The sequence below is a fragment of the Pelodiscus sinensis genome, chromosome 19 (genome assembly GCF_052426305.1).
Source record: "Pelodiscus sinensis isolate ZL-2025 chromosome 19, ASM5242630v1, whole genome shotgun sequence".
In the NCBI taxonomy this organism is placed as follows: domain Eukaryota; kingdom Metazoa; phylum Chordata; order Testudines; family Trionychidae; genus Pelodiscus; species Pelodiscus sinensis.
In genome coordinates this window covers 30248536-30262604 of record NC_143070.1, presented here as the reverse complement: position 1 = coordinate 30262604, position 14069 = coordinate 30248536, and the positions used below count along the sequence as shown (strand labels likewise).

General features: G+C 55.4%; 1 non-coding gene across 1 annotated transcript; it reads right to left on the bottom strand.

Moving 5' to 3' along the window:
• Positions 1-6752: 6752 nt before the first annotated feature.
• TRNAR-UCU (transfer RNA arginine (anticodon UCU)) lies at positions 6753-6858 on the bottom strand. The gene is made up of 2 exons: positions 6822-6858; positions 6753-6788 (listed from the first exon to the last, which is right to left on the bottom strand). It is a non-coding gene; the product is annotated as a tRNA-Arg (tRNA).
• Positions 6859-14069: the final 7211 nt, after the last annotated feature.

Sequence of the window (14069 nt, the reverse complement as noted above, 5' to 3'; positions counted from 1 at the left end):
GTGCCGGAATGGCTCGGTCTGGCCTGAGGAAACCCCCTCCAAGGGGAAGTAGGGATGTTGCTGTGGTGTCCCTGAGAACAGTCAACCCACTAATCTGTTGACCCAGGGGGCAGCTGCCTGTGGCTCATTTCCCCTTCCTCACCTGGGCGGGGACACGGCTGGGAGTGAGGGTGTCCTGTTTCTGAGGGGGCTCTGACCAGTGGGCTGGGACCGGGCTTGGCAGAAATCTTTCCCAGAGACACACAGGCTGGAGAGATGTTTGTGGGGAAGCATTTTGTAAATGTTGATGGATGTAAACTGTTCCTGCAAGTGGGGGGGGGGGTTGAAGCTTTCGTTTAAAAATTTCCTCTGTCCTGTTGTTTCTGCTCTGTGGTGTTATCCCATTTGTCTGCCATGCAAAAGGTCTGTGTCAAACCCAGGTGGAAAGAGCCCCCCTCTTTCTCCATTCAATTCCTTCTCTGCCTGCTCCGGTCTCTTAGCCCCAGCTGCTTTGCCCTCTGCCCTGGTGTGTACCCTTCCCTGGCACTGTAATACCATGGGAAGGGATCCTTTGCCAGCTTCTTAACTAGTAGCTCATTTAGGGCATGTTTACACAGCAGGGCAAAAGTCAAACTAAGATACACAACTTCAACATCTTGTTTGTGTAGCTGAAGTCAAAATAGCTTAACTTGGCTTTTGGTGCTATGGACAGCAGGTAGTGGAAGGAAGAGAACTCTCCCTTTGACTTCACTTACTCTTCATGAAATGGGGGTTACTGGAGTCAGAGTAGGAAGTCTGCCAACTTGTACTTAATTGGAAATAACAGCTTGCTGTGTAGACAGGCACTTTATTTCCAAATAACACTACAGTGTAGACATGCTCTTATTGTCCCATCACAGAGCTGATGCTGAAGGACAGGAAGCTACAGAGTGCTGAAGGGGAGCAATCAGATACTGATGGGTTTTTCTCCCTTCTTTCTTGGTTGGGAGAATTTGCTTCTGCTCTCCTCTGAGGCTGGAAGTGTCAGTTAGAACCCCAGAGATTTTTCCTATCTGAGAGCTGGAGAAAGCTAAGACTGAATTGCCTTGTATGCAGAGAATGTAACTGAAGGGAGGGCATTGTCTAGCATGGGCTTGAACCTATGATTCTGAAATTGAGTCACATACTCTACCGACTGAGCTAGCCACTCTGTGGGCAGAGTCCCTCCCGCACTACCCTGTCACAGGATAGAGGATCAGCGTGTTCTCAAATGCTTGATTCAAGGCTCTGTCCTGTCCCCAGTGGGGCGCTCTGGTCTGTGTGGGGAGGCCTAGGCACACTGGCCTCTTTTACCACAAGAATGGCCCCATTTCAGTCTCTCAGGTAACAGGAGAAGAGTCCGTAGCAGCAAGGGAAGGTCCCCTGAGTGAAACCAGGCAGAAACGCCATGTCTCATGTTCTGCAGCAAGCCTTTCTGCCCTGGCAGGCACTGCCCCTTCTCACACTGGCCTTGGCCTAGCATCCCTCCCCTCCCAGCACCGCATAAAACCCCTTGGCGTGAGCCTGGGAAAGCTAGAGACCCCAGGCCTGTTGCCTCTTAGGGGCTTGTGCCTTGGCCTCCTCGGCCCATGGCAGCCGGCTCTCCCGGCTGCCCCCTGAGCGCTGCTGGCCAAAGGAGGCAGCAAGGCAGGAGTAGGGAGAAGCAGCAAGTCCCACTGAGGCCGAGGGCTGGGGCTTAAGCCTCCAGCCCCAGCACAAAACCTTCAGCCCGGTCTCTGTTGCTCCCTCCTCAGACAGGAGGAGGAAGCCCTGTTGCCTCAGGCCGGGGGAGGCAACAGGAGGCCTCCTCTCACAGCCTTACACTTTGCTTCCATGCCGGCTAGGGTTGCCAGGTGTCCAGTTCTGAACCGAGCTGTCCAGTATTTGAGCTTTCTGTTCGGGAAACAAACTGAGAAAGTGTAAATGAGGAAATAGAAATGTCGGGTATTTTCTAAATAAGCTGTAATGTCGATTGTGAGGTAGTGTCAAGTGAGTCCAGTATTTCTGTTGAATCATCTGGCAACCCTAATGCCTGCAATCGCAGGGGCCAGGGAGCTCCCTGGCTGGCCGCAGCCTCAGCCACTTCCTGTTTCATGACCCAGGCAGTCCAGGTGGGTCTCTGTGGGGCCCTGAGACATTTTGTTTGCTCTTGTCCAGGTGCAGGAGGCCCAGATTCTGCAACACTCACAGGCCCCAGAGGAGGGGGTCTGGTTTGATGCTTCACCCCATGGCCTGGCAAGAAGCCCCCTAACTTCCCCTGTGCTCTGAGAGCCCCGTTTGCTGTGTGAATTCTGTGGGGTGATTCCCATGCCCCCAGAAAGGAACAGTAACAGAGCCTGCCTAGGACTAATTCTGAGGCTTCCCCATACGGAGGACACACTATTTCTGTTTTCTTAGACTGTAAGTTATTAAGTTGATTTAAGCAATTTCAAAATAGTTTCCAAGTATAGACATGCCCTTATAGTCCCGGTCTTCACAACATCCGCTGGCAAGGAGTTCCACAGGTTGACTGCGCTTGTGTGAAGAAATTCTTCCTTTTGTTTGTTTTCAACCTGCTAATATCATGGCGCACCCTTAGTTCTTCTATTATGGGAACAAAAATAAAGCTGGACCCCAGGACTAGACTTTTTCTTTCTAGAACCCTGGTGAAAGCTGAAAGTGAATTGCTTGTAGACTTAGAATGTGAGTTAAAGAAGGGCATCACCTAGCATGGGGCTTGAACCCATGACCCTGAGATTAAAAGTCTCATGCTCTACCAACTGAGCTAGCCAGGCTCTATACTGCAGTCTTCCCCCATCACAGGACCATCTCTCCAGTGACAGGTAAAGAGGCCCGTTTCAGGATTTCTTTTAGCGCAGCAGCAAGGGGAGATGGAGGAAAATCAACCCCCTTTCCAAGCTTTGTTCTCACGGCACCAAGTGCGCTGCAGAGAAAGCCCTTGAGTGTTAAAGGGCGTCGGAGAGCCCAGAGCAGAGGGATCCCCTCAACACACACACACAGTCCCAGCCCCAAGACTCCCCCCATCCCGAATACTGTGCCCTGACTTCTCTACCTTCCACATCCTCACCCCTGTCTTGCACAAGAGAGCGTCCACACTGCCGTGAGAGCTCTTGCGCGAAAGCACAGCGTGCACGTGGAAGTGTGGACGTTTTCTTGCGCACGACTTGTTGCAGAAGCACCCTTGCGCAAGATGTTCTTGCGCAAAAAGCCGCGAGAGTAGACATAGACCTAGGCAGGTTGGGCTGAGGTGGGAGGAGGCAGCGCTGGGGTTGACGCTCCTCAGCGGTGCCTTGGCAGGGACCAGGGCATTGCAGCCACATAGGCCAAGGCCAATGGCAGCACCTCCAGCCTCTGGGACGTCCGTAGCCTTTGCTGCAAGGGGACACAAAACCAAGTAAGGTTCCCCCCTGATGCCCAGATCCCCCAAGACCCGGCAGCCCCAGCTTGCTCCAACACCTTCTGTTCTCCCCACCCTCTCTCCTGGCCACACACGGCACTTTTTGGTGCTTCTCAAGCCAGGCCCTGCAAGGAGCCACCGGGGCAGGAACCAGCCCTTGGAGCTCGGCTTGCACCGGAACCGGCAGTTTCCCACCATGTCTCGCTTGAGGAGAGGTGACTTGTTCCCCTTCTTCTCACCTCACGTCTCCCTTGTCTCTGTTCCCTTCCAAGGTTTCCTCCGCCTCAGGACCTGCCTCCTCAGGGTGCTGCCCCTCTGCCACTGGGCTGGGAGCGGGAGATCCCACAGTCTCTGCACTTGGGCTGAGAAGTCTCACAGAGATTCGTCTGCTGATGGCGTTAGTCAGCCCGATGGCCAGCCGGATCCATTCCATAGAGCTGCCCGAGAGGGAGCTTTCCCAATCTCCACTGGTATTTCCTGGGCCTTTGTGTAGGAGGATTGGGCTTGGCATCTTCTCTGCTGGAAATGCCTCTTCTTTGGAAAGCAGCTCCCAGGAGCTCATGGAACTTCTTCTTCTCAGCTTGGGAAAGGGACAAGCAAGGGGCGACGGGACAGGGGTTTATGTGATGATGACAGGGGTGCAGAATCTGGGAATGGAGGGATCACTCAATAACTGTCTGTCCTGAGGATTCCCTCGGGACAATGAAATTGGCTGCTGTTGTGAGACAGGATCCTGGGCTAGTTGGACAACTGGCATGGCCCAGTCTGGCTGCTTTGATGTTCTATTTGGCTGTTCGTGTCCCCTCTGGGCAAGGGAGAATGGACCTCCCACCCCGCCATCCTGAAGTGGACAGAAAATGGCCTGTGAAAGGCTAGAGTAGGTGAGCAAAGAGCTTTCTTTTATTTGTCCCTGATGATTTAGTGGCTAGATCCAGCACTCTCACAGCTGTGGCCTGGGTTTGATTCCCAGTCAGGGAAACCAGCTGCAACTTTTGCAAAACACGTCCCTAGTCAATTTTCTTGCCACGTTACAGCAGCTGAGACCCAAGAGGTTAACTCAGGGACCCTTTCCCACCTCTCCCTCACTGCTAAAAAAGGGGTCTAATGGGGCCAGCAGCCTTACAGAACAACCCCCACCCCCACCACCAAGTACCAGCCCTTCCCTCCCCCTTGGCTGGGCACTGTCTGGACTTAGGTCTCCCCGGTGCCAGCGTAAGGGCTCTGGAGAGGACAGGGCAGCTCCAGGGGCAGAGTCCTTTCTTCTGCAGTAGTTCAAACCCAGCCCCTTGGTTCAAACTAACATTACTCCTCATTTTTTGCCCTCTGTGCCTCCCCCCAACACACCCCCTTTCCCACTCCCCTTCCCCCCCCCCACCCCCGGTAACACAATCAGGACTTTTCCCTGTTGAAAGAACAAACTCTCTGGTTGGGGAATGTAGAACTGGGGAGGGGTTGGGGAAAGGACCTGGGATGGGAGGGGGAGGAGGCTGGGAGGAAGGGCTAAGGCTGGCACCTTCCTCTGGTGATCCCACTGCCTCATGTCAGGGGCCTCAGCAGCACTGGAGGGTGGCTCCAGGGGGAGAAGCTGGTTCAGGGGAACTTGAGCTGCTGGGCCACTGAAGCAGGCCCCCAGCAGCAGCCTCTGTGCAGGGCTCACACGCTCCAGGCCTCCCAGTCATATTGAGTCTCCCCGTGTGGCTTGGGCTCCAGAGCCTGCCCCCCAGCTGGTGCCTTGAGGTAGCCACTGCAGCAGCAGGAATTTGGGCATCAGTTCCCCTGCTTTTGGGGACAGGAAGCCAGGCCAAGGCCCTTTTAGCCACTGGGGATGTGCAGGCTGGAGCCTCCCCCTACCAGATCTCTGCCCTGCTTCCTGCAAAGCTCACATTTTTGCTTGTTTCTGCTTCCCTGTCCATAGCAGGAAGCTTAAGGAAGGGAAGTCACCAAACCAAACGCCACTGTGGGCAGCATGGGGTTTGATCCCCTGACCTTAGCATTATTAGCACCACGCACTAACTAATTGAGATAGCCAGCCTAGGGGAATACAGCTCACCAGTGGCCCTTTCAAGAAAGGTGCCTCGGACCGCTGCTGGGCGTTCTCTGCAGGTGCCAATGGCTCTTCTCTGACAGGGCCACTAGCGACTCACTGTGACATGGGCTGGCTAGTCCAGCTGGTTTGAGGGTTGGTCAAGGTGGCTGGCGGCCGGCAGACCCAGGGCAAAGAGGCAGCCGGAATCTCTTGCTGCCAGCACCTTGCCTCCCAGCCTCTTCCCTGCCAGCAGCAGCTGCAGCCCCTTTCGGCCACTGGCTCAGCCTGGGAAAGGAGGCAGGAATGGGACCTCAGATTGCAGGGTTCTGAGTGCTGAGCGCTGCTCTTAACACCAACCACCCCTCCCTCAACTGGGCCAAACTGGTGCCCCAGTTCATGCCCACTGGGACCTTCTTTACTCGGTTTCCTTCCATCCAGAGCCCCCTTCTTCTCCTGGGCTGCGAGGAGCATCGCTGGGATCCTTTCTCATATCCCAGCACAGGGCCATCTCTCCGGTGACAGGAGACGAGGCCGGGCTGGTGACCTGCTCCACCGACACCTCCCTGCGCCCTGTTCCTCACTGACAGGAGTGTCTTCCTCCCTTGGTTTCACACAGGGTCTGTCCTCCTTCCAGGGAGGAATGCGAATCCAGATGAGTGAAATTTCAAATGAAACATGGATTTGAACTTCCTGAGCTTCATTTGCATAATTTCAAACACCAAGTCCAACTGAGACCCACTAAATCAAACCCAGAGGCCACTCCCACCAGCACTGCATTGAAGCCTTTGCATTTCCATTTGTGCCACATTCTGGGTCCTGCCCAGCTGCCTTCCCCAGTGGGAGGAGAAAATGCTCATGGAAGGGCTTTTTCCAGAAGAGCAGTGCAGTGTAGACACAGCCTGAGTGTTGCTCAGCACTAGCAGGAGACAGGAAAGGACAAAATGGTCTAACGGCACCTGCAGCCTTTCAGAACAACCCCCAGCCCCAACCCCAAGGACCAGTCCTTCCCTCCACCCTCCCTGGGATCTGCTGGACAGGTCCAGACGCAGGCATGGGCGAGCCCTGTAGCTGCCCAGGATGTCAACCTATGTGGGGTGCCTGATGGCAGATGCATCCCTTACAGTTGCCATCAGGCATCACGTGCCCAGCTCCCGCAGCACCTTCTCACCCGCATCCCTGTGGTGCAGGCCAGCAATGCTCTCCCCCACAGACGCAGGCCCCACATGGGCCAGGCCTGCTGCTGGAAACTGTCTGGATTCAAGCCCACCCCAGTGCCAGCCTAAGGATTGCTGGTCTATAAAAGGTGCCTTGGAAATGAGGAAGCAGCTAAAGTGACTCTGATGGGACTTAAACCCACAACCTTTGAATATCTAGGTAGGCTTACACCAGCTCCCTACAGCTTAGAAGTCCAACATGCTTTCCATTGCACCACAGAGCCTGATGGACTGCTGATATTGATATCGCCACTCTGCTTTGTAGCATGTACATTTCTGGGGGAAAAGAAAGGGGCGGCAGGTCAGTCTCTTTTGGGAGAGCAGGTAGAAAGAGGGAGAGGGCCACTGAGCCCCCGCCAGGGAAAATAAGAGATAAGTACTGAGCTGCACCTGCAGAATGTAGGCATTGATCCCACTGCATTTTGCATGCTAAGCAAGTGCTCTATCAGCTGAGCTAGCTCTCCTACTTGTGAAAAGTGTATCTGCCTCACCTACATTGTTCCAGAGCTGCCCGAGGCTCCTTTCTGAAAGGGCCACTTGTGGGACTGACACCCGTGGGCCGGCTAGTTCTGAGGATTAGGACGTGGTGCTCAAATCACACAGATGTGTCTTAAGAGCAAGCCCCTTATTTCAAACCATAACGGGCTCACTATTCCAATGTCGTGCAAACCTCATGTCGCGAGGAGTGAGGGGCGTTTCGGAACAGCGATTTATTTGGAACTAAGTGCTGTGCAGCCAGCATCAAATTACAAAATAAGCTATTTCAAAATTGACTCGAAATAAGCTACACAATTGCATCGCTTATTCTGAGCTCTGGGACGACCCCTAGTGAGTTAGAGCCCAGCTCTGCCCCCAGCTCCCTGCTCCACCCACGTACTGACTCCCTCACTGCCATGGGGCTGTTTGCATTGGCCTCTTCTCTCTGTAGCCAGGCTTCAGCCAGGACTGAGACTCAGGCAGGAGAATGTGACCCGGCTCCCTGCACCTGGGCCCTGCATTTCTCATCCCTTCAGAGACACTTGTTAGTGGAGGAATAAATCACAGTCACATGAGTGTAGATTATGAAACTTTGTAGTTGTTGTTGCCTTGGAATCATAGAATCATAGAATAATAGGACTGGAAGGGACCTCGAGAGGTCATTGAGTCCAGCCCCCCGCCCTCAAGGCAGGATCAAGCTCCGTCTACACCATCCCTGACAGATGTCTATCTAACCTGTTCTTAAATATCTCCAGAGAGGGAGATTCTACCACCTCCCTTGGCAATTTATTCCGATATTTGACCACCCTGACAGTTAGGAATTTTTTCCTAATGTCCAATCTAAACCTCCCCTGCTGCACTTTAAGCCCATTACTCCTTGTCCTGTCCTCAGAAACCAAGAGGAACAAATTTTCTCCTTCCTCCTTGTGACACCCTTTTAGATATTTGAAAACCGCTATCATGTCCCCCCTTAATCTTCTTTTTTCCAAACTAAACAAGCCCAGTTCATGAAGCCTGGCTTCATAGGTCATGTTCTCTAAACCTTTAATCATTCTTGTCGCTCTTCTCTGTACCCTTTCCAATTTCTCCACATCTTTCTTGAAATGTGGCGCCCAGAACTGGACACAGTACTCCAGCTGAGGCCTAACTAGTGCAGAGTAGAGCGGCAGAATGACTTCACGAGTTTTGCTTACAACACACCTGTTGATACAACCTAGAATCATATTTGCTTTTTTTGCAACAGCATCACACTGTTGGCTCATATTCAACTTGTGGTCCACTATGACCCCTAGATCCCTTTCCGCCATGCTCCTTCCTAGACAGTCGCTTCCCATCTTGTATGTATGGAACTGATTGTTCCTTCCTAAGTGGAGCACTTTGCATTTCTCTTTATTAAACCTCATCCTGTTTACCTCTGACCATTTCTCTAACTTGCTAAGGTCATTTTGAATTATGTCCCTATCCTCCAAAGAAGTCGCAACCCCACCCAGTTTGGTATCATCTGCAAACTTAATAAGCATACTCTCTATCCCAATATCTACATCATTGATGAAGATATTGAACAGTACGGGTCCCAAAACAGACCCTTGAGGAACTCCACTTGTTATCCCTTTCCAGCAGGATTTAGAACCATTAACAACAACTCTCTGACTACGGTTATCCAGCCAATTATGCACCCACCTTATCGTGGCCCTATCTAAGTTATATTTGCCTAGTTTATCAATAAGAATATCATGCGAGACCGTATCAAATGCCTTACTAAAGTCTAGGTATATGACATCCACCGCTTCTCCCTTATCCACAAGGCTCGTTATCTTATCAGAGAAAGCTATCAGATTAGTTTGGCATTGACTTGTTCTTCATAAACCCATGCTGGCTATTCCCTATCACTTTATTACCTTCCAAGTGTTTGCATATGATTTCCTTAATTACCTGCTCCATTATCTTCCCTGGGACAGACGTTAAACTGACCGGTCTGCAGTTTCCTGGGTTGTTCTTATTCCCCTTTTTATAGATGGGCACAATATTTGCCCTTTTCCAGTCTTCTGGAATCTCCCCTGTCTGCCATGATTTTTCAAAGATCATAGCTAAAGGCTCAGATACCTCCTCTATCAGCTCCTTGAGTATCCTGGGATGCATTTCATCAGGACCTGGTGACTTGCTGACATCTAACTTTCCTAAGTGATTTTAAGGTCCCCACAGACCTTCCCCTGGGGGCCCTGGCAACCTGCTCACATTGCACAGCTTACTTGGAGGTGAGGGTGCTGTGTAGACACACCCAGCCTGTTGAGGGCCAGCCTGCTGGGGGGAGGCTCTGGTTACTTTCTTTCCTTGTCTCTCTCAGACTGTGTCTACATTCCAGGGCTACGTCTACACTGCAGGCTTTTTGTGCAAGAGTAGCTGTTCTTGCCCAGAATCTTGCTGCGTGTCTACACTGCTGGCACGTTTTTGCTCAAGTAAATTTATAGTTCAGCATCAGACAACAGGGCTTCTTGTGCAAGAGTTATTTCTCTCCCCACGAGGAATAAGCCCTCTTGTGCAATCACTCATCCACAAGGTGGCAGTGTGGATGGGCAACAGGGGTCTCTTGCTGTGACGGCGCGTTGGGGGTTCCCCGTCTCCTGCACCCCGAAATGGCACAAACAGACTGCACCAGCCAGTGGAATTGAGGGTGGTTTATTGCTCCTCCAGCACAGCGCAGCACAGATGTAATCTGGTTACAGGAACTGGGCTAGGATGCCTCAGGCCCCCTTGAGATGGGGGAGACTGGGCCCCTAAACTCCAGCCCCTTCCCCTAGGCTCTCCTCCATGCCCTCCGACAGCCAGCAACCAACTCACTAACTTCCAGCCCTGCCCCCCAGCCAAGGCAGCATTCCACCTTCCTTTGTTCCTCTCCATGGGGGGTGTCTGGCCACTGGTTTGCATAGTGACTCATCCTGTTTTGCTGGGTCGTGGTCCCCACGGCAGCCAGTGGGGGTTACCCCAGAGCCAGCAGCATAGAAACCAGCCAGGTACCCCCACTACGTCACAGTTCTCCCCCCTCCGAGAGCGAACTGAGCAGGGTCACTCCGCTCGTGACCTAGGGAAGTTCGGGTCCTCTGCGTGGGAACCCGCCCTGGGGACATGGGTGCTCCCCTTGACTCAGGCCGGCCATGGCAAGGCCCCACATGAGTTGGTTTCCTCCGTCCACTCGCCGCCCCGCTCCAGGGCGACTGGCACAGGCCTGTCCTTGGGGGTCGCACCCACCCTTCCACTGGCCTTGATCTCTGGCCAGGGTCTCTCGGGCCGGGGCCATGAGCCCAGCGAGCCTTCTCTGGACAGCCAGGGCGGCTTCCACCCCCGATGCTCCATCCAGGGAGGTCTTCCCCTCCCATAACTCTCTCAGCAAGCCCAGAGGGTCTATCTGGGGTAGAGACCCCCAAGCCGCTTTCCTCCTGTCTTGGGCCTTCCCGCCCCTCTGGCAGGAGTCACAGGACCGGCAGTACCGCTGCACGGCTGTAAAGATTCCCGGCCAATAGAAGTGCTGGAGCAGCCTCAGCCGGGTGCTCCGGATCCCCCGGTGGCCCCCAACGGGGGAATCGTGGGCCAAATACAGCAGCTTGAAGCGATACTTTCGGGGGACGACCAGCTGCCGCTCTACCCTCCATGCCCTCGCCTTCCTGGGGGGGAGCCACTCACGGAACAGGAGCCCACGCTCCCGCAGGAATCTCTCCTGGCCACCTCTCCCCCGGGGCCGAGCTGCACGGAGGCCAGCCTGGTCCCTCATCCTCTGCAAGGAGGGGTCTGCCTGCACCTCAGCCTGGAATTCAGCTGCTGAGGCAGGGATCGGGACCTGTCCCCCACCTCTGCCTAGGTCCGGAGTCCCAGCCTGGCTGGACCCCGTGTCCACTGGGATGGGACCCTGAGGATGCTGCCAGGAGTCCTTCCCTGGACCCACGTTGTCAGCCCCCCGCTGGCTCTGGCTCCAGGTAGTGACTAGAGCCCGCTGGGATTCATGGGGCCACTCCTCTAGGTCATTCCCCATCAGCACCTCGGTGGGCAAGTGCGGGTGCACCCCCACTTCCTTGAGGCCTTCCTTCGCCCCCCATTTCAGATGCACCCGGGCTACAGGCACCTTAAACGGGGACCCATCTATGCCCTTCAGGGTCAGCTGCGCGTGGGGTAGTATCCGCTCCGGGGCCACTATGTCGGATCGGGCCAGAGTCACCTCCGCCCCCGTGTCCCAGAAGCCCGTCACCTTCCTACCATCCACCTCCAGGGGTATGAGGCACTCGCTCCGCAGGGGCCGTCCTGCCCCCACCCGGTACACGGAGAAATCCGCCTCCTGAGAATCAGACCTCCCAGGGGAGGTGCACTGAGCATCCTTCCCCTCTCTCTGAGCTGAGGTTTGCCTGCCAGCCCCTGCCTCTGGGGCAGCCTGCCCTTCCTCCCGCCCCAGCCAGTTAACCCTGGAAAGTCCCCGGTCCTGGGACCTGGTGCACTGAGCCCTCTTGTGGCCTTTTTGCCCACAGCGCTGGCAAGTTAGGCTTTGGGCTGTCTCTGTCCAGGCCCTGGCTGGTTCTCTGGGGCGCAGACGACCTGTTCCTTGGTCTCGCCCCGTAGTTGACTCCCTCCGTCGCTCAGCCGAGATCCGGTCTCTGCGCGGTTCCCTCTCTCTCCGGGACTCCCGTTCACACCCGGACCGGCTCTCCGTGAACTCATCCGCCAGTCTCCCGGCCTCCTGGGGGTTCTCTGGTCTCCGGTCCTTGAGCCACAGCCTCAGTTTGGGTGGGCACGCTTCATAGAACTGCTCCATCAGGACCAGCTTGAGCAGCTCCTCTGCGGTCTGGGCTCCGACTCCAGACACCCACTTGCGGCAGTATTGCGCCAGGCGGGAGGCCAGGTCCACATAGGTCTCCCGTGGCCCTTTCTGTACCCCCCGGAACTTCTTCCTGTACATCTCGGGGGTCAGCCCGAACTTGTGCAGCAGGGCCTCCTTGACTCGGTTGTAATCCCCTGGCTGTAGGTCCTCCAGCTGACTGAGCACTCCGGCCGCCTCCTGGCTCAGTGCGGGGATGAGCTCCTGCAGCCAGTCAGCTGGGGGAACCCGTTGCAGTCCACAGGCCCTCTCAAAGGCACTGAGGAACCCGTCTATGTCACCCATGTCCTTCAATTGGGCCACCACGGGCCTCTCCAAGCATCTGGCAGTCCTGGGACCCTGGGGCCCATCCGCACTTGGCGCAGCCGGTGCCCCGCCGGTTCTCCGCTCTGCCATGGCCAGCTCATGCTGTCGCTGCCTCTCTCGGTCCTGGCGGTCCCTTTCTCGATCCTGGCGGTCCTTCTCTCGGTCCTCTACTTCCAATTCCCTGATCCGCAGCTGGATCTCCAGCTGCCGCAGCTCCGCTGGGCTGGCCCCTGCCCTAGATGGGCTACGGCTTGCAGGCCTCCCGGGAGACGCTGTCTCATCTCTCCGTTGGGTTCCAGCGCTCCTCCCCCTCTCTGAGCCTGACACACTCTCAGGGGGGGTCTGGCTGCTTCCCCTGGGGACAAGATCCTGGCCCTGTGGCTGGTCATTATCTTCCAGCTGGGCAATCAGCTGGGCCTTGGTTGCTTTCCGCACAGGCAAGCCCCTCTCTCTGCACAGCCCCACCAGCTCTGCCTTCAAGAGTCGGGCGTAGGCCATCTGCCCGCTGGTCCCCTTGGTGCAGACTCACCAGTCTAGTGCTGCAGCGCCCCACGATTCCCAGGAACCGCTTCGCTCTGTCTCCAGCACGCCTGGCTCCAGGGCTCTTGCTTCTACAGCGCCTTGTCGCTTGCCGCTGGGAGCTTCATCCACGGGGTGCAGTGCATCCCACTCCTGACACCAGTGTGACGGCGCGTTGGGGGTTCCCCGTCTCCTGCACCCCGAAATGGCACAAACAGACTGCACCAGCCAGTGGAATTGAGGGTGGTTTATTGCTCCTCCAGCACAGCGCAGCACAGATGTAATCTGGTTACAGGAACTGGGCTAGGATGCCTCAGGCCCCCTTGAGATGGGGGAGACTGGGCCCCTAAACTCCAGCCCCTTCCCCTAGGCTCTCCTCCATGCCCTCCGACAGCCAGCAACCAACTCACTAACTTCCAGCCCTGCCCCCCAGCCAAGGCAGCATTCCACCTTCCTTTGTTCCTCTCCATGGGGGGTGTCTGGCCACTGGTTTGCATAGTGACTCATCCTGTTTTGCTGGGTCGTGGTCCCCACGGCAGCCAGTGGGGGTTACCCCAGAGCCAGCAGCATAGAAACCAGCCAGGTACCCCCACTACGTCACACTTGCTCAAGAAAGCCCTGTGGCTAAAATGCCCATCAGAGCTTTCTTGGAAGGAGAGTGTCCACACTACCATGGGCTCTCTTGCATAAAAGTACTTTTCTTGTGCAAAAGCACATGGCAGTGTGGACGCACTGTTACACAAGACCTTTGCACAAAAATTCTTGCACAAAACAGTTCTTGAGCAAGAAGCCTGCAGGGCAGATGTAGCCAGGGGTGTTTGGGTTTGTTAGCAGCACTGAGCTTTGTACAGCAGCCCAGGGAACATTGTGAAAAGGCAAAACCTTCCTGCCCTGGGTGTCCTTGGCCAGTCAGCAAGTGGCACAAAGGTTCCCTGAAGTGCTGACTTTAGCTGATTTGAAACAAACCCCCGCACCTGAGAGGTGGTTAAGGTGATGGACTGTTCAAATCCCATTCTCACAATGTGCTTGCAGCCCTCTCTCTTGCCTCTCCCAGAGGTTCAGTGCCAGCCCCTCCTGTACCCCTGCCTGCCCCAGCCCCTCCCACTGCAGCCTGGGGAAAGGGGAAATCTCCACAGAGACACTCCCAGCTGGGACCCTCAAATCCCTTCTGCCCTCAAGGGGAAACCTCACAAAGGAGATTCCAGGCAGCCAGGCCATGGGGGTCTCTGAGATGCCCCAGCCCTGCAGCCTGTCCCACCTGGCTGTTGCCATGGT